The following is a 25,056-nucleotide window of genomic DNA, read 5'->3' on the forward strand; positions in this document are numbered from 1 at the left end:
CCAAAGCTTTTGTTTCCAGCATGACTATTCATAACGTCTTATTCATCTGTGACCTCAGTAACATGTTACGGTTGTTTTTCTCCCTAACTGGATGACTTGAAAACCCACAAAGAAGGCTGTAGGAACACTTCCACTGAAAATACTTGTGCATGTCAGAGCATGTCATTGCAGAAGTGCATCTAGGTGGATGTTTATGGTTTGTCCCTATTTCACAAACACTATAGTAAACAAAATGGCAAAGCCAAATGCGAAGCCCAGCAAGTATGGTCCTGGGTTGTTATTAAAATACACATTCCCAAAGCTCTTTGAATGACTTCAAAGTTCCCTTGAGAAAGACATGGAGAAACTCATCATTGCTTCAGTAATGTGCAGGACCTGTACAGTACAGTTCTGGTGTGCTCTTCTTATATCCTCGAGGGAAAAAGGGATGTGGTTGAGAGACCTTCAGCTAGTTGTAGTTCCCCAGGAAATACTCACAGCCTCTAAAAGATGCTTCAGTCATAGGACCTTTAATGTCCCAGTGAGTACCAAAGAGCACTGTCACTACTAGTGCTGCAGAGTGCCTTCTACACTACCTTTGGAAGTCTTCTGTAAGGATTTTAGTGATGAATAAAAACTTGGTCTAGACATTGAGCTCCTTTTGCTAAGTGAACAGAATGTGTATTGTAGTGTCTATGAAAAAAAATGAAGGAAAGGGGAAGAATAAGAGCAGGAAAAGAGGCTCCTAACAGCCAAATCCAAATGCAGGGGCCAAAGTCAGATGATGTGTGCCATCAGCTTCAAGGATACCAGCAATCGATACCAGGGCTCCATGCCTGGAGCATTGCCCATCTGAGCTGCATGGTTGGAGGCTCTCTGGAAAACACATTCTTCTTTTGTCACTTCAGCTCTGAATCACAGCTGTTCCTTGGTAACCTTCTGGAGGCAGAGTCCTCTCCTTCCTCAGAGGATCCTGCTTCACCCCACTCCAGCACTAGCTTCTGCATCCTGCTTGTTTCAGTGTTGAGACAGAACTGAGATGTTAGGTTAACTTGCCGCTCTGTCAGTGCAAGACTATCTTTATTATATTATGTGAGTCTATGAAACATGAAAAACTGTTTCTCTCTGTAACCTTTAGCCATTAATAATCACTGAATATCAGAGTCCAAATCACCCCAGTCCAGCAATGAAGTTATGCTTCCACTGTCCCCATTTGGCTGGTGCAGAGAGGAAGCAGGATCTCTAGACTTGTTCCAGGTCTTAACATTACCTTTTCTTCTGCCTGCCCATGCCTGAAATTGGTAATGAGAAAGCTATTCATTCCTTTGCTCTCAGTACAAAGCATTGTATTAGCTTGCTGTCACTTTGAGTGCTAGCTTATCTCTCTCCACCTGCAATTAAAATGTCCAAGGAAGGGCAGCGCAGTCTTAAACTGTCTTGAGATAAAACCACTTTTTGTTGGATTAACTCTTCTGCACACACACTGCACAATTTGCATTCTTGCATCACAAACAAGTATTTCCTGCAGTCCTATTGTCCCATCCTCATCAGAGTTGTGACTGTTTCTAAATCAATTTTCACACCAACCACTCAATACTCATTTGGTCCTCTGGCAAAAATCATTCCCAGAGACATGTGAATCAAGCTGTTCTGAATGGGAAAGAAGGAATACCTTTAGCCACAAATACTCTAAAGGGTTTGGGGTTTTTTTTCTCTTGGATAATGAATCAGATGAGAGCATAAATTCTTCTAATAATTTTCCTTCTCCTATAAATGCATCATACTATTAAGGCAGCTGGAGAGTGAACATGAGAACACTCCTATGAATTGTTTCTGAAATTGAGCAAACTTCAAGATGGAAAAAGACCAAAGTGAAATAAGTTTTCCAATCCATACTAACACACTGATCTTGAGCCATAACATTTACTGTCATTAATCTTGAAATATTTGGCATAAAGACATGCAATGGCTGTATCACTAATCATAACTGTGGGAGTATGTATTTGCCCCTTTTAGCTTAAAAGTGGATCTGACTGTGCAGGTTAGAACATCCAGGCATTTGAAAATGTGGGACATACAAACCTCACAACAGATGACATGATCTGATGCATCACCATGACATCAAGGAAAATTAAACTTAGGATGACTCTCAAGGTCTGCGCAATCAGTCGCCATTCCTGAACACAGGCAGACTGTGAAGAAGCTATTTCTAGGATCTGCTTCTTGACAGTGAGTAAAGTATAATGTTTTTTGCTGTTAAAATTAAATATCTACAATTGCACGTAAATAAGACAAACAGATAATGAAGAAACATGCAATCTCAAAAAAAAAAAGAAAAAAAGGAAATTTTCACAGTTGAAAACTCTTTTTTTCCCCCATTAAACAGTGGGGGGACAAGAGAAAGAATGGAATTTTAGTTCAGTTTTTAGCAGAAGTCCTAACTGTTTTTAAGCTGGCTCTTGATCTATAGACATAAGGACTTTGGTGAATTAGCAACATCCAGCAGGGGAGAATAGGATGCAGCAGTTATGATGCTTAGGTTTGTTATGGTCATCTGGTTTCTATGATGTTTTCTTTACTCGTTTTAATTCTCTTTTAAATCATCTGTTGTTAGAGAGTCCCTAAAATGCATTATGGAATTGCAAGCTAAAGCCAAGGTATACCCATTCAACAGTGACTCACTGTGCAGCCTCGGCAAGCGTCTCTCTCAGTTCAGGAAGAGGTGAATGGGGCAGTGATAGCTCTCAGTCTCATAAAACACTTCAAGAACTTTCTGTGAAAAGGAGTAGCTCTGTTGCTATCTCTTACCTGCCTCCTTCCTAGCCCAGTAACACAGAAAGAGCAAAGGACAAAAGCCCTGCAGAAAACAAACTCCTTCTGCTCAGCATCTATTTGCATCAGATGTTGGAACCCCAAGCCATCCCTTCCTGACACATCTGGTAAGTGCATCTCCTCCACCAGACCAATAATGCACCATCATGGGGGAGTGGGAGGTAGGGTGGGGACTGACAGGAGGATAAGTATACTGAGAGGGAGAAAGAAATTAAGGGGAAGCCTCACAGCAAAGTATATATTCAGTTATTTCAGGAGTTTTTGTAATAGCAGGTCCATGAAAAAGGCTGGGAGGGGGGCACTATGGAGGGCTATGAACAGGTTGAGGATACCGACAGCTGAAGGACAGGGCTGCAGCTGGCTCTGCTGTGTCCACTAAGCATCCAGTGGCTGGAGGCTTGTCAGGAGCCAGGAGTGTTACTGGTGGGTCAATGCCTTTACTATTCTGTGTAGTATCACTCCATACATCTAAAATGGCAGAGAAAATGTAATGCAACATTGTTTAAACTGTATACTCTTAGTAGAGATAGAGAAGCTTTTACAACATCCTATTCTGGCTGTCTTCCTGGTCCTAGATAACAGTGGAGGTTACAAGAGTACATTGGTGATCTGCTCTGGGTGAGCCAAAGTACCTTGGCTCTGGCTGGTGCAAGATCAAACCATCCGCAGCGAGCAGAGTCAAGGTAAGAGCAGCAAGAGCACTGGAAAACACAGAATGCAGACACTGTAGAATCAGTTCTGTTTCCTGCTTGACTCAGCCTTTGTTTTTAATTTGGTATTGTCATCCACTTGTTTACGCTGATACAGACCTAGTCTGGAGAAACCAATCCGTGATTTCCAAACAGCTAATGCATTCCATCATAGGTCATAATCCCACGCTTGATTGATACACCATAGCCTATAACAGTCATGCTGGTGCTGGAATTGCACCCATTTCTTGGTTTGTTTGTCTCAGACAGTGCCACAAAGGTGAATGTGAATGGTGGTAACAAAGCATTGGGCTGTACTGATGCAACATGGTTGGACTCAGTTGCAATATCACAGTTTCATAATGCAGAAGGCTTTGAAGAACCAAACAGACCCCAAACTTCCTGTGAAGCACAGCTGCAGGTCAGAGCTGGGAAAGCTTTGCTGGCCAGAGGGAGACACCCAGAGCAATGCATCCAGGCATACAGGGTGGGCAGAAACAGATGCAAAGGGTCTGATACGGGGAGGTATTACTAGATAGAAAGAGCAACATCAGGACAAGGGAAGGAGCACCATCTGCTGGAAAACAGGTCAAAATTAAAAGCAGTGATTCTCCTGATCTTTTCTTAATCATCACCTGGCAAAGAACAAAGGAATTACTACCGCCTCTAACTCACTTTTCACAACTCTGGAAACCCCTGATTTACTCTTCACAGAATATCAGATATGTCTCAATGTATGTAATCTGTGCAACTCCTCACGTGACATAAAAACGAGTCCATGAGTCTGGGAGAGCTTGAAGTTTTAGGATGGTTTTGATCTGAAATCTTAAGCAGAACCAGATCCAGGTATGACATGTTTGGTTTTTCTTTAAAAAAAAAGTGTCCTCTTTTCTCACTTGACCATTTCCACTGAACCTGTGGCATCCTTGGGACTCCTACTCATATGTCAAATACAGTTAAAACTGGTCAATAGCTAAAAAAGATCCAAGGAGGTAGGCAGAAAAGATGCACATGAACTTAGACACACACAACCTTTCTTAGGAAACATGAGTGCAAAGAGAAGAAGCCAAACGTGAGCCATTAGCTCATCTGCTTGTTTTGCAACGAATGGATCTCAGTCTAGTGATTGCAGAGCATTTCTGCAAGACTATTCAACATAGCAGCAAAAGGATATCAAACAGCTATTTGGTATACAATTCAGAAGAACTAAGTGCAACATTCATTAGAATTAAGGGAATGAGTTAGAAGTCAGGTCAATTCCACTGATTCTGTAATTTGGAAAAGAGAAAATATCTAGCAGGAGTTTCAGAGTTTAGTACTGAGTAAACACCATTTAAAGTTTCTACAATAGTGAGGATCCAAGGGTCACCTGAAAAGAAACTTCAGAATCAACAGCTTTGCAAATTATGTTAGAAGCAGATTGTACCAAGTTTCTTAAATTGTTTCCTCAATTGGGCTCAGTTTATTTTCCTCACTTTAATTTTAACAGCATTTAGCTGTCTTGTACTCTGTCCAACCACTTGCTTACTCCCTCTTGGTGGGAAAAATGAGAAAACTCATCAACTGCAATAAACACAGTTTAATAGGTAAAGTAAAAGCTGCACATGCAAGCAGAATAAAACAAGGAATTCATTCATCACTTCCCATCCACAGGCAGGTGCTTGGCCATTCCAAATAAAGCAGGGCTGTATAACAGCTACTTGGGAAGACAAACACCATAACTCTGCACATGCCCCTTTTCCTTCATCTTTTTGTGGATTTATGTGTGAGCATGATGTACGATGGAACCTGACCAAAGGGATCAGTTGTCCTGGCTGCATCCTCTCCCAGCTCCTTGTGCACCCCCAGACCACTAGTGTGTGGGGTGGGGAGGGGTGAGGAGCAGAAAAACCTCTGGCCCTGTGTAAGCACTGCTCAGCAGTAAGGGAAACATCCCTGTGTTGTCACAACTGTTTCCAGCCCAAATCCAATCTTAGTTCTATGTCAGCTGCTATTTGAAGAAAATTAACTCTATCCCAGCCAAAAAACAGTATTCAGTATTCAAAAACAATATTCTTTCTTGCAGAAGAGGATTTACACTGACAATATTTAGTCAAATGCAGAGTTATGAAGATTGTCCTTAATAAAAGGACTAATGGTGCTACACGTTCTTGGATTTGCTCATATTACTGGTAGCCAACACTGCACATACAGTATCAAATCTATTTGTAGTTGCACTAACCAAAGTGGAATTGGCAAATAAATACATGTTTCTTCAAGCTATCTGTATCTCACCATCTTACCTTTGCTGTTTACCATGCTGGGAACCACTTACACAATAGTAACAATTGCACAAGGAAACAACCACTTCTGTGTTTTCAAAGTTCTAATAACTGATATATGCAGTCCTTTAAAATCCACTCTGTAATTTGGTTTAGGGATGTTTCTTTTACACTTGTGTATTCCTTCACTAAAAAAAACTTCATTGTTTTCTGGGGTTTTTTTTTGGTTGTTTTTTAGTTGGCAAAACACAGTTCAATGGATGAAGTATTCTCTTACCTGGATTATAATCTTGGACGTCTTCTGCTCTAAGAAGCTGTTTGCCCATCCTGCTATTCCCACTTAGCTTCACATATTTGAACCAGGTAGAATTCATCACTGTCTATTTTGACCAAGAATGTCGTTTCATGTGATATTCTTTTGAAGTTGATACATTTTCACAAAATATTACAAATTTTGACAAAAGGAAATTTTCTGGTGGAAAAAATGCTTCCCTGGCAGATTCCTCACCAGCACTACATTCAAGTACTTACAAAAAAAATGCAATGAGTATCTAAAAAAAAATTCCTAACCTCTTCCTAGGAACTTGGATCTTTCTTCTCAACAAGGAGTCATAAAGAGGGTGGTTAACCCATGAACCACATTCCTCACTGACAGCACTGACCTGCTTGGGAAGGCAGGATATGGGGCCCCTACACTTGCCCATGTAGCTTACACTACATCTGCCAAGCAGCAACTGCATATTCCGAGGAGATATTTCCAGAGGCAATAGTGAGCTCAGACCTGGAGCCAATGCTAAGAGGAGTAAGAATTCGACTGACTTGCTGAAAGTATTTGATCAGTCCAGCCTGCTCCTTGTTTCAGCCTGAGATCCATGCCTGCCTGAGTAGGTTTAATGTAGTAATCATGTTTTTTTGCAGGTAATTGTAGATTCATTCATACATGCATGTGTTCTCCATAAGACATTCTCTTATTTTTTATTTTTAAATGGAAATAGAATTTCAACGAAGAGCTACCTTTTCCCACTCTGCAGTTAAACACGAAGGCTTCACAAGTTTAAGATAAATAATTCTGGTTTAAAACTTCAGGCTTCAAGATTTGTATGTAATTATGTTATTATCTCAATGAACACAGACTGCTTGCTTATTGTGTTCTTTATCGAAAATTCTGTATCCAAATTGAGTTCAAGGTTTGTCATTACCATAAGATATATAATTCCGTCCTTGACCACACTCTTGTTCTTCTGTTTGCTTGGGATAAGAGGGATGGTTGAAAAATGAGTCTACAGGTTTTGTGTAAAGCTACTGCAGTCAGTTGAAGCCATTTGTAGCTAATTGATTAAGATGCATGACAAGTTTCAGATCAGAGTTCCATTTTGTGAAGTAGTTACATGCATTGGCAGGTAGATAGATAGATAGATAGATAGATAGATAGATAGATAGATAGATAGATAGATAGATAGATAGATAGACAGATAGATACATACATACATACATACATACATACATACATACATACATACATACATACATAGATGACAGAATTTCAGTGGAAGGGTATTCAAACTTTGGAGCTCTAGAACAATTAACAACATCCTGAATGATCAGAAAGGAGTCTTTGTCTTAGATAATTCTGCATATTTATCCTTGTTCTATAGGCGATTATCAATAGGACTTTTAAGCAAATTGAGGTATCCAAACCTGCTTTCTGTTGAGTTTTACAAACATTTTCTCCTCTGAAAATCATACGTCATGGATGGTTACTGTATTTATTTTAAGAAATGACAGATTAACTACTTAGATGATACCTACCTTTCTGTACTTAATGATGCATATGTCTTAAAGGAGTTGATTTATCTAAATGGCAATGACACTCTAAAATGTACTTCATCATGTGTCTAAATGAAGGAGAACTGCAGCCACACTGGGTACTGGAGACTGTTTTTTAGGCACAATTTACAAATAAAAGGATTGTTCTTATTTGAAAACTGAAATGCCCCTTAAAAGTCCATTAAATGCTAGAGATTCCTTCCAAATGGTAGTGTTCATGGTTTTACAGGGGGAAAAAAAACCAAACTGGGGACTTAAAACTGAAGCAAGAAGGACAAGTGGTCCTTGTGGCTGTAAAGCTTACAGTGTTGAACATTGCAGAAGCACTATCTAGTAACAGCTGTATCCCACTCTCATATGCTGTCTAATCTATGTGACAGCTGATGCTGTTGTAATGCAGACTCTTGGTTATCCCAAAGGGAAAACTGAAGACTTTAAAAGATCATTTCAGACCCCAACAGTCAAAATGTACAAACGTTCTTTCCTCATTTTCTAGGGGTTTGGCACCCATGCAGGATGGCAGCTCCCCATTGCTCCCTACCTCTGCCCTCCCAGGGCACCTCCCTGGCAGCTCTTCTCTTACAGAAATGTACAGACACATATTAGAGCAAATGTTCTCCAAGCATGACAACTGATTACTATCTGCCTTGGCCTTGGTACAGCCTGAGCGTGTTAAGACCTGACAGTATTTCATTGTTGTAAAAGGAATTCAGTGTGCAGTGAGGACATGCCTCCTAAACTTCACTAAGAGTTGATTTGAGAGAGATCTGCAAGCCAGCATAACAGAAAATTAATGCATGGTAATAGGAGGAGTATAGCATGTGTAATACTAGTTGAGTTCATAAAAAAAAAAAACCACAGCAGTTGTTGTAGAAACTAGCATTGTACTTGCTGGGTCCCAGTTCCACTCCCTGGCTTTCTGGCTGACCCCTGACTTTCATTTGTCTATTCAGGAAAGTGGACATGAATTAGTTAAGTGTGTGAAGTTGTTATGTATATCCTAAAGGAAGTCAAACCTCAAATTCAGTACTCTCATGTAGCCTTAAATCACTATAGCCCAATCCTCAAGAGTAGAATGATAATATTTAGCTTTCTTTTAACGAGCATAACTTATCCTACCTTAGCTGTCATTCTATCTTCTGTCAAGTTTTTGCAGAGCTCTAGCCATATACTCTTGCATTCTGATCCTTTCAGAATGTCGGGCGAATAAGGAAGTTCAGATGTGAATCCTTTGTGAATGCAAAAGAAAAGCCAAATGCCACTTCCCCAGTGCCTCTTCCCTACCCACCCAGACCACCCAAATGTTCTTTTGGGATGTGTGAAGGGTTAAGAATTGTTCTCCATGCATAACTATGTGCATTTATCTGTTAATCCCTCATGCTCTAGTCCTGAAATGTCAAAAGCATTGTTGGAGCCAACAACATTGGCAGCATTAAGATTTTCTGTACTGCCCAACGTCCCTGAGGAACAGCAGACACAGAAATGTTCATTTACTTCTGAAAGCTGTCTAGTTAAGAGTTAGTTTCAGCTGACTGCTGCACTGGTAGCTTCCAAGGTCATTTCATGAAGAAATTCTACAAAATGTAACAGAAAAACAGCCTTAATTAAGTGGCCTTTCCAAATAGTTATGACCTCCCACTTATGCTTCTTTAAAGAATAAATTACTGCTACCCCAATTTTCAGGATAACATCAAAGCAAAAGGTTGAAGGTGTGCATTTGTACAAAGAAATGCATGGCAAGACAAGAAGTCAGGCTCCAATGTCCTGGTTGCTGGCTGCTCTCAGTGGTCCCTGGATTGTCCTTCTCTGTGTTCTGAATGAAACCTGCATCTCTCTCAGCTTCCTGAACATAGTTTGAAAGGGCTTTCAAAGCAACATTTTCTTCCAAGGAATTAGTGTGTACTGCTTTAGGAAGACAAAAGTCTCTCAATGGAAAGAGGGCTATTTATGTGACCCACCATCTAAACAGCCTAATTCAGGCAGAACCATCGCTCTTTTCCTGCTGTGTCCTCCAGCTGGATTTCAGTCAGGATCAGTGAACATTTTGCCTTTCTATCTTGTACCAAGGAAGGTGACAAAAACTTGTAGAAATGTGACTGGTTACTTAGTTAGTTCCATTCATTTGCAAGTCCCTTGGTGATCATGGAGTCTTGAAGGATTTGGTAATTCTCATAACTGAGTTTTCCAGCTAAGGCTGTCATGAGTATTTTCACTGTGTTTCTTGTGCCTTAAGTGAACATTTCATGAAGTCAGATTAGTATCAACAGAAAAGCCTAAGAAGATTTTGTGCTTGTAAGAGAGACCTTGTGTTTCTCATCCATGGACAGAAAGGGAAGAGTTTATTTAACTGGGATGGTTCACAGGTCTGTGGTTGAGACATATTTGCTTTTCTGGTCACTAAAATATATGAGTTTTTTGCAGGCAGTGGCAAATGCATACAAAGGTTTGTGTAGCAACTAAGAGGTTACTTTTCTGTGCGTTTGAGTTTCAAGGATTTTGAAACAGGTTCAAACACTTTCTGAAGTTTCATCTTTCATTGACTCCCTTAATCCCCCCAAGCCTGGCACCATTTCTCACTCATGTTTATATTTTAATCTCAAATTTCTTACTTGAGAGCTATATTGTTTAAACCTGAGGCTGTCAGTGATGGTGCATCTGGGAGTTTTGCTACAGATTTTCCAGCAGCTTCTCACGATTTGGGGTGTGTGGGTGTGTGTGAGGGGGTGGGTGTTCAGGGAGGATGCGCGTGAGCTCTCATGAGGCTGATCACATTCATGGTAGCTCATTTTGCTTTGCATGTTTTGTCACTGGGCCTGAATGCCCATACCAAGTAGTACCAAGAAACTCTCCAGCCTGTTACAGCCCTCTAGATATTATCCACTACTGTCTTTTCTGGTGAGCAGTGATGAAGTCCCAACAAGAAGTCTGAGGTCAATCAAGAGAGACCTCATGGCCTGGTTGAAGGATCAGGAGCACAAATGGTGTTTTCTCTCTGCCGGTTGCAGGGAATAATGGGGGTAGGAACAGGAAAATCACACAGATGCCTGCAGCCTCAGCTGGCTCTGAGCCTGCTGTTACCAGCAGAATTTTTGATCACAGGTCAGTTTACATGACACCGAGCTTCCTGGCAACAGACGGAAAAAAGGATCTTTGCTCAGGAGTTAGTAGGTAACCCAGATTTGAAAAGGGGAGGGATTAAACTGGGATCAGTAAGCCCCACAATTTCTGCTGGTTATTTTCCAGGCGCCAAAATATTTCTAAGCATTCTGCCTATCCTCACTAGAACCCAGAGTCATCCTTTCTCATGGACCATGCTGGAGGTGTGCAAACCCAACAATGTCTCCAAATCTTGCCTAGCACAGAGGGCTTCAGCCAAACCTGCCACAGGGCAAACTGCTCCTCAGACCAGGTAGCTCAGGGACTCATCCAACCCAGCCTTGAACACTTCCAAGGATGTGAGTATGGGCTTTACACCAAGGGGGACTCAAGCTTACAAAGCTACAGAATCTGCAAGGTGTAAAGAGAGGTATAGCTTTGTTCAGACTTACCTAAAGCCCCATTTTCATTAATTTCTAGGCTCTGGTGAGTAGCAACAAAAAATTTGGCCTCAAGAATGATTAAATGTATTTTTCTAAGACACAGATTTGTTAAATCAAGAAACCTGTTGTGTGTACACGTCTCTAAATCAGCCTTTCACATTGTCCCACATTTGATGGGAATGCATACAGATGATGGTCCTCAGGTCTCCAGCACCAAATACATACAGATGATGGTCCCCAGGTCAGAATAAATATGAGAATCTTTACCTTTGGATTCATGCTTTATTTGCTTTTACCCAAGATTCTTATTTTCATTAAAGGTTGTAATGAGATAAGTGTCAATCTCTTCTCCAAGAAACAAGTGACAGGATGAGAGGAAATGACCTCAAGTTGCACCAAATGAAGTTTAGATTATATATTAGGAAAAATTTCTTTGCAGAGGTTTTCTTCACTGGCTGTCAAGAATTGGAGCAGGCTGCCCAGGTTGTATCACCATCCCTGGAGGTATTTATAGGAGCTATAGATGTGGTGTTTAGGGACATGGTTTAATACTGGACATGGAAGTGCTGGTCTTTTCCAGCCTAAATAATTCTATGATCTCCTGTGTATATAGACATCTCCTTGAATATTGCCCATCTAGACTTCTGAGAGAAATAGGCACTTTTATTTTGCCTTTTTTATGGGCCTTGTAAATTAAGAGATGAAAGGTATTTTTAAATGGTGATAATTTTTACAGCACTAAGTTGATCTCTCCTACTGTTTTCTAACCCTTGAGCTGTCTCAGATTGATCAACCCTATTGTTTCCTAACTCCTCTGACCTTAATCTGTAGGGGAATTTCCATCATATTTCAAAGGTCAAAGACACACCCTTGATTTTTCTTCCCCTTTAAAAAATAACAGAAGGTTGTGTAAAGCATTTTGACCCTCATTTCTGGCGACATGAGAAAAATGGCTGTCACCCCAACTGATATTCCTTAGCAGGGATATATCTACATACTTTAGTTTGTTGAAGCAGCTGCCCACTCACAGCATCTAGAACTGAGAGCTGGCTAACGTAGTTAGAAGAAGAGTGGGATCTAAAAGTAGAACCATTTCACATCTGGTGAACTGGAATTTTGGGTTAAGAGGCCAGTGCCTGTGGGAAGTCTATGGCCCTTTCTTCCTTTCTGCCAAGTAGAAGGCAAGAGAGAAAATGAGTTCTCCCATAATGTAGTAAATTAAATTAAAAAGTGCACAAAGTCTTTTTATGTCAAAGTGAATCCAGCAAAACATCCTTTTCTGTACAAAAGTCAAAACCATGCTGTTGGGCTGGCTGGACAATTGAAATTTCCTTTCCTAAACATCTCCAGCTACAAATGTAAGCAGCTGTTGCCAGGCAAACTCAAAAAGCTCAGGTGCTGCCTCTTCTTCACCACCAAGTCTCTAGTCAGGCTTTGTTTTTCTCAGTATTTCTTTCTGTCACCAGTTTTAATTTTAATACTAAAAACATTCAACACTGTCTTCTCGCAAGAATTTCTGAGAGCAGAAAATGTGCAGCATGTGAATCTTTAACATGCAGTGATCATTCCACATAAAGCCAAGGAGAATGCCAGTGGTTCCATCATTCTCCAGCCCCACCCTGTCTCGTGTAGACAATCTTTAGGATGCAAGGGAATGGTATCTCAGAGGAGACTTGGGAACTTGTTCAATGATGCAGCCTTGTTTACACTTGTTCCTGGTCTCTTTTCACTTATGGACTCCCCCGTCTCTAGTCAGTAGCAATGCTTCTGTGTGGGATTACACACACACAAAAAAAAAACAAAACAAAAAACGCCCCCCCCAAAAAAAAAAAAGGAAAATATGTAAATCTGTGCCTTTTCAGGGGATAGAAAACTTGTGGAAGTAGCTGCTACAAAAGTCAGCAAAAGCCTGGATAAATTCTGAGTGGCATGATTCTTATTTAGAGGATTTACATGTGTAGGGGTGAAGGTGTGATGCAGTTTGTTCAGGACATTCTCTGCAAAGATTGACCTTGAATTTTTTGTGTTGGTGAGTTCTGGATGGAGGCAATAGGGTTAATCAGGTTTCTCTGCTTCTCTAGTAAAAGAAAGGAAATTAGATTAGTATTTATGGTATTATCATCCCCTCACTTTCTACATCCTATAAGTCAAAGTCTCGGGTCACTCTTATGATGGCAAGTGATAAAAAATAATAACAGGCTATAAACGAGGAAATATCAGATGAAACTAGTTTAATAGACTGTGAACAAAGTCCACTTTTTGCAAATCAAAAATAGAGATGTGTCTGAATCGGAGACATCTCACTGTGAAATTCTTCAGCGCCCATTTGCGCACCACAGTAATACTTCTCCCTCCAAGCAGTCTGAGAAGCTCTGTGATTGACAATTTTATTAAAAACTGTGAAGGATTGTGTCATGGACTAATCCAATGATAACTTCTTCCTGCTAATCTCGAGAGTTTAGTCAAATTTATTTAAACCTGCAGGCCTTTGTTCATAAGATAAGCACTAAGGCTCAAGTACTGTGCAAAACCAGTACACAGCATGGACTGGAGCTGACTTGAGAATTCACAAGTGCAGAAGCACATCTATAAGACTGCATCAAAAGAGAAGTCTCTTCCCATATCCTTAAAAGATTAGAATTTTAGTTAAATATCTGCATGGAGTAGCAGAGAAAGGAGAGGAAATCTCTCTTTTATGGCTCATTTCTTAGGGTTATACCTACACCTATACATTTTGTTCACACAGCCTTTGAGATCCCTGCTGTACCGTGCAGAAACTCCTTATTTATGCAGTTATTGATGTTTATAAGGTTATGAACAATTTCCTGTCTGGATTATGCCACAGTTTATAAGCTGCTTTATCAATGCAAAAGCCACATTACAAGAAATCAGACGGTTGCTTTGGAAAAGGTGATAAGCTGTTGCACAATCTTACATGTTTGGTCTCCCAGACTACAAACTGAGTTTCTGGAATGATCTTTTTGCGATGGAACTGCCACAGTATATGTGCATTTTCCCGTCTGGTAGAAGCAAATCCCATCATTTTACCATTTCAAAAGAAAAGTGAAGAGAGAAACACAGAAGAAAAGTGGAAGAAAATTTAAGAGAAGGACATTTAAAAAGGAGCACAAAGTAGAGACATTAGTCAGTTGAAGGAGAGCAAGAAGAGTGCAGTGAGAGAAGGAAGGAGGGTCCTCTAGGGCTAAAGTTTTGCCAAAATGGAGCCTGTAGGCTTTAGCCATGTTTGTCAGCCATCATCTTGTGTAACAAGAGGCAATTCTGCTGGGATAAGGTGCTGTTCTGAAATGGCTGGCTGGGACACTGCACCCAGGTGGCCCTCACCAGCTCCATTAGCAGCGTTTCTTGGCATGGCCCCTATTGTGCTGGGGAGGTAAAATGTGGCACTCCCTCTGAGTCACCTGTCCTTGTATTCACACCATGCAACATCACCTTGCATCAGAGTTGCTTCTCCCTACAGCCATGTCACACCACTAGAGTGAGATGCATGTGGCAGTAGCATGGTGAAGCTCATGAGGCACCCTGTCAGCACATAATGCAGCTAAGAAATGCCTCCACTTGCAGTGATTTGTGCCTAAATTGTTTGCTCTTGCTGTTTATGCAGGCATCCTCAAGACACTTCTAATTAAGATAGAGCTCTGGGGCACAAAAATCAAAACTACCCCTATTGTATATTTTTTTAAAAGTATCATGTTATATTACATGTATGGTTTTCATTCACCAATTCATTCTCACGACCTCTAGTGTCTCTGATCTGGTGCTTCTAATCATGCCAAGCATCCTATCCATGAATCCTACTCAAATCTCTAAATGATCATTTCAGACCTAAAAGCAGCTGAATCTGGCCTAGAACCCAGCAGGTTTTTGTGGGTCTAAGAGGCATGGTGCTCAGGCAAAGACATCATCTGACCTCAGGTGATACTGTTCATTTTCTAACACAGAGATTTGTTGAGTGACTTTAAGCCAGTTACTTTTCTGCATCCTGGTCTTTGCCAAATGCAAACTGTGAGAACACCACTTCCTGGGCTTTGAGAGGAAAATTTGATAGCCCTTCTTACATACTGAGGTCACAAAAGAAGGAGTGACACTCTCCTTAGTTAAGTGTTAAATAGCAAGCTTAGGTGGCCCATAAGCCATGCTTGCATAAATCAACAAAGAGGATTTAGACAAAGAGAAAAAAACCAATACAGGATAAAGGTAAACTTTCTGTTCTTGAGAATGTTTCTCCCCCTGTCTCTGGGCTATGCTATGCTATATATTATCACTGTCATCAAAAGGGGTGTGTATAAGAACTTGAAAAACCAAACCAGCCTGTCTCTAAGGTGTTCCATATATCACAGTCCTGCAGGTGGCTTTATTCCTAAAGTGCTGGGCTGTGCTGCTATTGAAGCCTCCTGCTCCCCTTGCTCCCAAGACCTACTTCTGGACTTAAGTGCTGCATCAGGAGTAATCACCTACCTAAAAGTAAGCTCCATTTCTTTACTGAAGTCATTGTTTATAAAAGAGCTGTAGGCTGCCAAAATGGTTTTGCTGTGATGATTTTATCAGGCACTCAATTGATGTACTCCCTGCCATTCTCATTTCTGCATCACCAGTTTTCTCAATGATAAACAACTGACTTTGCTTCAATGAATTAATTGTGGAGACAAACATGGGCCTCAACACCTTTTAATAAATTAACAATCTCAGCCTGTATCACTAAATCAAAAGAGATTGTAATGTGAAAACTAATTTATAGATTTTGTGAACACAGCACCAGATGGAGTAAAACTGAAAGCTGTAAAGCTCTCCTGTTGCTTGAAAAAAAAGTGCCTGACTCTCCCATTTTTTGTGTCTCCTAAGTGTTCTTAAGCAGATTTGTGCATACATACACAACACTGGTGAGATACTATTCAGTGTGACCCAAACCAATATCCTGTTTGCATAAAATGCATGAAAATATATTATCTTTTCTAATAACACTAATAATTACCATTAATTTCTGGAACATCCAGAGCTCTATATGGGATGTTCCGGAAATTAATGGTAATTAATAATATCTTTGCATATGGGTAAATTTTTTGCTTCCCAAATAGCTTTTGCTGCCTGTAAGGCATGTGGTCAAACCTGCTGATAAGATTTGAAGCTGGCAGGTTTACCCCACACCTGTGAGCTCAAATCTAGTCCTCAGCAGAGACTGAGGTTGCCAATCCACTTCACAGTTTCCCAGATTAGAGAAATAAGTTGTCCTTACAATAACTACAAAATTAAGTACTTGCCTAGTTCTAAGTTGTTTGGTTTTTTTTTTTTTTTTTGATCCAGTGGCTTTGGAGGTTTTTTTCACACCCTTTGCTTATAAAAATTCATCCATCTTCCCAGATATTATTTCAGCTTGAGGATATCTACTTTCCATGGTTCACAGATTCTGGATTTCATTCCAGATATTTATTTGTGGGAAATTCTACATATTGGGAGGCAGTTATAAACAGTGAATGAGATACTTTGAGGAGGTTGTCTTTGCAGTCATTCTTAACTTGTGTCTCTCCAGTGATCTGTGGAGATATTCTCTTTCTCCAAGATGGCAATCAGCTTTCAGCTGCTTATTTTTTCCCGCTGAGCTCGCAGTCCCACACAACACACCACTCCAACTATTGAGTACAGGTGTGAGATTTACTTCTTAAAATGCTCTGCAGCTTGGTAATGAAAGCAGTGACCAGGTAAATACACACTCAGCTGGCAAGAACAAGAATTCTGAAAGGCACAAGAGAAATGCATCTATAATAATGCAAGAGCTCCCCACAACAGAATTGCCTGTGTTAAGAGGGCAATACTCTGTGCATTGGAAACCCTATACTTTACCAGGCCTGGCATTTCCAGCAGGGAATCCCAACTCTATTTGAAGGAATTAATTCCAAATGTTCTGGTGTCAGGTCAGATGGGTATTCAGAAGCTGAAGTAAGCACTGGTTGTTAGAAATCTTCTCCCTTTTAAAGGAGTTGGTTCAAATTCCTAAATGGTCCTGATACTTTTCACTGCACTCGGGCTGAATCATTCAAGAGGCTCTGAAAAGGGAGGTAGGGTAACCTACTCATGTTAATGAACCAAACTTTTGGTCAGAATCAGGAAAAAAATTATGGGCGCATGCAGCATTTTTCTCTTCCAAAGATGCTTTTGTTCTTCTACATGACAACACTGCTGGTCTTATGGAAAAGACCTTGCCTGCAAAGACAGTTTGAATAATAGCAGTAATTATGGTGCTGGTGGTGCTAATCCAAGACCACTAATCATGTAGTGTTTTGTTTCTATATTACTAAGTTCAACATATGAGATAGAATATAAATTCTTGCTTCAACCAGATGGTTGTATTTAAAGCCCTGCAGGAACTGAGGGTTTTTTTAATCATATTGTGTTAACATTAGTTTTCATTCCTAGAATACGATTCTAAATTTCATTTGAAATTACAGAAATCACAGAAAATATTCTGTTCCAAAATTTAAACATGTATTTAAATATCAGATGTGATTCACTTGTGAATTTTGGACCACCCAGATGAGTTGCTTTGATTTTCATCAAAGATTTGCCTGGTTTTTACTCTTTTTTTGCTTTTTAAACAAATATACAAAAAAAACCCCCAAATACAAACCCCACAACACTGAAATTGATATAATCTCTAGGGAATTTGTGATATCAGCAGATGAGCAATTGCCAAAGGCAAAGCGGTCCAGCTGAGGCATTTTGGCAATTTCTAACTTTACTGCAGACTGTTACTTGTTACCAGTATAAGGTTTGTGATGCAACAGCTGCACAGCTCTGCCTTCATCCGGGTGAACAGCAGTACAACACCTACACCCCAGAAAATATGCTAAATTGAATTCCATGTGTAGCTGAGTGTAAGCTCCCTCTGCACTCAGAGACACAGCTTTACTCAACAATCAGGTCAGATGCCTCTTGCTAAGCAAAGATGAGCTGAGGAAATAATGAGTCTCCTCTGACCAAGGAATGCTGCTTCCTCAACATGGTTTCTATTGCTCAGTTCCTGATGCTTTTAGGCTTTCTAGGAGTCCTTCATGGTTGCAGTAATTTCTCTCCAGAATCAAATTTAAACCAACCTGGGAATTCCCTTGTCATTTCTTCCACAGTAGCCTAGAAGTACATATGGAATGTTGAGCACACAGATAAAGCCACTACAGTAGTGCCACCAGCACTGCACAGGCAGCCCTTGAACAGAAAAGTACTTTGCTGTGAAACCAGAGAAGAATGTAGGTCAGCATAATAACATTTGACCTACACTTTCCTCTGGTGACAGTAATAGGCTTAAGGATTGTGATCCTGATGCCTTTTGAAAACCTGTTTTGTGCTTGGTAGGAACAAAGTAGAAGCTCAATTAAAAGAGATGAAACTGTGGTAGCAAGACTGCCTAGAAAGAAACAGATGAACACCACTGATTTACAGACTGGGCTTGGCTTCTCTTCTAGAAAGCACACTGCTGTTTCAATGTATGAGCCCAAAGCCAGTTTCTAAAATATTTTCTACAAAAATGTGAAATAGTTCTGGCACACCTCATCAGAGACAGGACCCTGGCTATAGAAGGACCATCATCTGGGACACTGCAGCCACTCCCATGTTCCCATGGCATGAAATACAGGGTATGTTTGCCTTTCCATTCTCACCTTGGTAATTTTAATGCTTTTATTTTCTGGCAATCAGAATATATCAGCATTTATATTTAGGGAAATCTTTTTTCTAATACAAAGAGGAGTTAAAATTTGTGACACCAAAAATATTGTGTAGTCTTTCATTTCTTCTCTTTGTTTTCCAGCACTTATTGGAAAGAAGAAAATTGTTTTAAAAGGCTGGAACAGGAAATTCTGGATTCTCTGTCTTTTCCTCCATCCTCAGCTATTCACCATCATCCTGCCAGGTATCTTTCCCCACACACATCAAACTGTACTTTTAAGAACAATTCTGGCATGTTCTGTCACAAGGAGATATATTGGCTCTTGTATTCTTGTATGGTGGTATGGAATTCTACCTGCCCCTTTCTTTTTCTCTAAAAACCTTGAAGTCTTTCATAGACCATTTGGCTGATCTTTCCCTCCTTGGCATAATACCTTTATCAAGTTCATCACTTACAAGACAGCAAAGCTCCCTGCATTCTTTACTCTGATATGAGATACAAAATACGAGCACATGTGAAGGTGAGATCTCAGTGTCAGCACCTTCAAAATGGTCATCAACACAACAGTATTACAAGAGGCTGTGAAATATTTGAAAAGAATGATCTGAGTCTTTCCAAAACCAAAGCAAAGACAGAAACTGACCAGATGAGTGCTGTTCCATGAACAAAACATGTCATCTCATTTATATGACAGTACAAGTATTGCCAGAGAAGATATTTATCAAAATCAGATTGAAGTTTCAAGCCCAATGGACAAAGTATTTCAAGGTTATTCACAGTACCTGTGGATTGGCAGAATAAATACTTCTGCTTTTCTGTCATATTGCCTTTAGAGAGAAGATCAAGGAGCAATCCAACACTCTTTTAGATAGAAAAGCAATGTCATGAACTTTTCACTTTTATGTGAAGCACAGATACAGGGAAGGGGTCTGGACTAGCCTGTGGCAGTGACTCACAGGGCAGCCCCTGAAACACAGGGCTGGATTCATGCCCAGCCCCACAGGGATGCTCATCTCCTCTAAATCTGTCTAGTTGAGGATGTTATGATATTCTAGTTTTCCTAAGGGAGGCTGGAGGTTGGCAGAGGATTAGAAAAATAGAAGAAAAAAATATGCGTGATTCAGAAAGGGATCAATTCAGCCTTCTGCTTTTTTGAGCAGCCTCTAAATCTGGGGTTCCTGTAGAGCTAAAGCTTTATTTTAAAGCTAATTTTTCCCTGGCAGAAGGCCTGTGAGCCTGCATTCCCAGCACTCCCATTCTCCCCCACAGAAGCCTTCAGACCCTGACATAGCCAGGTGTGTTCAGTCTGCAGGGCTTATAAAGCTGAGCCAACGTCAGGCTCATCTGATTTTCCTTTTAAATAAGGAGGTGAATGAAATCTGAGATTCAAATATCCTCAAGGTATGGGTCTCAAAAGTCAGACCCAGAGCTTCTGCCCACCTCTTGGCTTTGCTACAATGTCACAACAGCATCTCAGGGTTTAAAACACAACATGCAGTACATTACATTAATTCTGTATGTGCATATATATGAAGATATTTATAGCATGGGAATGATTCATGAAAGCAACCACAAATTTCTCTGTAAACATTTAGAAGTTGTAATTAAAGTAATTAGAAGTATTAATTACTTTACAGTAGCCATGTAGGATGCAAGATCCATATTTACAGTTATTCTGTCACAATTTCAAGCCCTTTGAATTAATTTTACTCTGGAAACTCTTCCAGCCTATTTGCATCATTTTGCACTCTGAATTCTCTGTCTAGACAGACACTCTTCACTCGACTTGCAGTGCTATCATAAGCCATTTTCAATTACAATTTCATATAAGCAATGCCTAAAATCAAATATTCTGGCTTCATTTGAAACATTTACTGAATATAAGATAACTGGAATACAGGCCAAGTTTAAGATGCTGTGAGATGTGAAAATAATTAAACATTTTCAGATTTCTTTAAACTGCTTTCATTCACATCCTTGATAGCCTTTCTTTTGCTATTTACTGTTCTGCAACAGCTACACTCAAGTGATATAATAAATATTACAGTTAATATAGTCAAAATCCTTTAGAATCCTTAAAGCTTCAAAAGCAATAATTCCTCAAGTCTTGGATTCATGTAACTGTTTAAGAATCAAAACTGAGAGAAATTACTAGTCATCTTTAAAAAGTTAAAAATACAATAACAAAGCCTATGTTTTGATACAAGGGGGGGAAAAAGTGCTTGTGTCACAAATTATGTTTGAGATATATACTGTATATATATCATACCAGGTCTAGATTTTATACCAGTAAGAGTTAAAATATGTTTTTCTGGGGGAGGGGAAAAAAAGTTTATTGCAAATATGTACATATATCTATCCATTTTCCTGACAATTGCATTGATGAGGAGAGAAGCCTGTTAAAAAATTTGGAATTTAATTGGCTAAGTACTTTTAGGCTATAATTTTCTGGCAGGGTTACTTGGAAGCTCTTTGTCCAGTGATGTGCATTGAGAATGATACATTTTTCATTTTCTAATTGAACAAAAAATATTCCCTATGATGACATTAACATTATTTTAGATTTAATGAGTGAAAGAACTTGCTGGAGTTGTATGAAAAATTGAATAAATTTATGTAAGTTATTTATCTGCCAGAAAGTGTAGCTAGGTGGCTTTGAATACTTTCCATCCAAGAGTCAAGTTATTTCAGTCTAGGAACACATCACTGCAACACATCACTGCTTTTATTACAGAGTTCTAAATTCTCACAAATTCTCTTCTTTCACCTTTTAAAATTTTTCTATTTCAGTTTTAAGATAAAGTTTTTATTTCCAGTTGAAACACTTTCTCTTGAAATATCTCACACAAAATGAAGTACAAAAGGCTTACAGTAGAAAGCAGCAAAAGGCCAAACACAGGGCTTGATGTGCTTTGGAGGAATAAAGAAGGAAGACTGCAGTCAGGAAAAAGCAAAGGGATTAGTTTTGCTTGAAATGTTTATGTGAATTTTTCACTGCAGTTTTTCTTTCTTGTCAGATGTGTTGCAGATTCTAATTCTTTCTGGACATCGATCCTCTCAGAATATTGGAGTGAGCACAGCATCTGTGAGTGGTTGCAGTTTCGCTGTACAGTACAAATAAGATGCCAAATGCATTTCCTTTTCCCACTTTAATATCAATAGCTTGCAATTATACAACATGATCCAAACAGTTTGTGGATGCTGCAGGCCTTTGTGGAGAATACTTGTATTTCGTCTCACATCCTGTATGGTTAGTGTTCCAGAAATCAAACTCAAAACATAAAGCATTGCATTTTTGTCTGAGTTTAACAAAAAATGTGGAATCCACATTCCTGAGCACTGAAAAAAGGCAAAATACAGAGGCCACTTAGATACAACATGAGGAGTATACAGAAATAGGACAGGCAGACAATAATCTCACTGCAAGCTTTGGCCTCACAATCACACACAGTCCTGGCTCATCTTTGTGAACCACTCAAATCTCCAAAGGGCCACAAGCTCTGCTCTCTCCTTTGGTTTTTTACACAAAGGTCAGCCTGAATGCTCCAAGGGAGGTTTGAATTCTGATAGGATATATAAAGACACAACACATTGTTACTCCTGTAACTTGAAGTAATGAAGATTGGTCTGCTTCTTAAAGAGTAAAGGAGAAGTTTTGTTTGATGGTGTTATTGTGCACGCTGCTGATAATCCACCTCATTAGTAGTATGCTTAATGATGCACTTGAATGAAAACACTTTTAATTTACTATTTTCAACCTTGGCTTGGGTTTATTTCTGCTTAAATGAGCTGAGATTCAAAAACTAAGCAATTGATAGTTCAGTGTAAGTCAAAGAGAAGTGCAATTGCTGCTGCAGATACCCTTTCTTGCTATTCAGTGCTGCCAAAGATCAATTAGTGTGCATGCCAAGCTTTGGCAATTCTATCCAGCCCCATTGTGGTGATACAAACAAAAGAGTTTTCACTAAGCAGGGAATTTCAGAAGGTCATTTCCCTATACCCTAGCAATGAGACTCTGAGGAGCATTTTAGCTGCTCAAATCCCTCAGCAGCTCAAGCCTTCTCTGGTTTAGGGGAGTATTTGACCAAACTGGAGTTTTATGACTGCTGGACAAGGATTAAAGACTTAAGCACGCAAGTCCTGGAGGATCTCGTGGGAGCTGACACTGCCAGTGGCTCCCAGTGGTGAGCACCTGCTTAGTCACAATGTGCTGGAATTTATCCATCCCTCACTGGTCCACTGCCCACCTTTGAACTGCCCAGTGGGGAGTGGAGGCTGGCAAGGCAGAATGAGCAGTAGAGGGTGACCTGGGTACACAGTGAACAGGGAGGGGCAGGCTGAAGCTGAAACACGATCGTTGGTAGACTGGGAAGACCAGGGGCAAAGCAGTAAGAAAATATGTGGGTAAGCTTTATCAACCTGCAGCAGGGTTATGCAGCAATTGAGACTGTTGTCAGTAGGACAGGTAAGGCTGGGAGAGGTGAGAAAGACTAGAGACCGTCACAGAAATAAAACATCCCTGTGTTTATGTTGGCACTGCTCTGCTGTGGGACTGACCATCATCACTTTCTTCCACACAGTGTTGATATATCATGTCAGAGAGGCCATTCCAAAGGCAGTTATTAAATGTAGGAGATAAGGAAGTTATTAAGGGAATTAAAGAATACAGAGCTGTGAAGAAAATCTCATTAAGAAAATTAACTTTTTATAGTCTGCAGAAAGATTGTACACTTGTCAGGAAACAAACTACAACAGCTCATGAATAACATAAGGCCTGTGAGGAAAGAGGATGGTCCAGCAATGCCAGACCTTACTGCAACATAAACAGTGGACAAAACCATGGCTGCACAAGCAGGCTTAATTCCAGTTTTTCCCAGTTTTGTATGCCACACTCACAACATGAGTTAAGTTCCTTGAATGCAGATTTGTATATGCAGGCATTTACTTACGATTTGTGGATGTAATTACTCCTTTAAAAGGTGATACTGTCCTAATAATGTAGACAAGTTCCTGCCCTGTGAAGATCGGATTTCCAGCATTAAAGATGATTTCTACATAGGGAAAGGAGGGAGGGAGGACTGCAGGAGTCATTTTCAAGGCACAAGGAGCTGATTGAGGAAGAACTAATCTAACTGCAAAGAAAGGGAGAGAAACTGTGATATAGATGAGGGCAAAAATGAAGTGCCAAGGGACCACAGGGCAAAGAAGCAAAAGACATGAATCATAAGAACAGAGACATACAGACACAATACAAAGGGTAAGAAAAATACCCCCAAAGTTGGAAAAAACCCTAAACCACTGACATATTCCCCCACCTCCCAAGTTTTTAGGATAGTTATGAAGTTATGTCAGGAAAGGTTTGAAAGAGTGAAAGTCCTGACATAACTTTCATAACTATCCTGAAAACTTGGGAGTTGGGGGGAATGATTGGGTGGGTGGTTATTTTCTTCATGTTTTTTCTATAGGTCATGAGGTACCACACTGGGAAGCATTAAATTCTGCCCCATTTCACAGCTTTTTAAAAGCAATTGTTTAAGTACATTTCCCAGTTAGGTTCCTATACTTTGAAGTAACACAGAAAATTTTCTTTCACTTAAAAAGAAAAAAAAAGTGTTTGATCCATTGTACCCTAAACCATTGCATTTCTCAGATATGCTAGAATTCAGTATGTCATCCAAAATGAACAGTTCAATCCTCTCTATTTGTCTAGATTGAATCTGTCCGGTCAACCAAGTTAACAAAAAAAATAAAAAAAGACTCTATTCTGAATTATTTATTAAGCAGCTACCTTTCTTGCCTATTAATCTCATCGGCACAAATTTATCAGTCAATATATATGTGGCATATTTAGTTCTTTGAGACAAAAAAAGCATTCACTGCAATTATTTATCACTCTTCTTTGTACTGTATTGGGGAGTTGCAATTTCTCACATGATACCAATTTTGTTACATGATAGAATGAGTATAATTTTTATTACTAAGAATTTTCAGGGAAAATATTCACTTCACTGAAATCTAAATTCACTTTCTACAACTTCTCATGCATGTAAGTTTGAATTTTCTTCTACTAATCCTTTTGAAGGTGTATTCAAGTAACCATTGCATTTGGAAGAAGCAGTTCTGGAAAGGGAATAAGCATTTGCTGCAGCAGATTAATTTTGAAATGCAAATTATTATTTGTGGTAAAGTTTCTCTAGAACTTTTGCCCACATCTATGCAACCATTGTTTTAATTCTTCAAAGCACTCTATGACA

Source organism: Catharus ustulatus, chromosome 6 (assembly GCF_009819885.2).
Source record: "Catharus ustulatus isolate bCatUst1 chromosome 6, bCatUst1.pri.v2, whole genome shotgun sequence".
NCBI classification, from domain to species: Eukaryota; Metazoa; Chordata; class Aves; order Passeriformes; family Turdidae; genus Catharus; species Catharus ustulatus.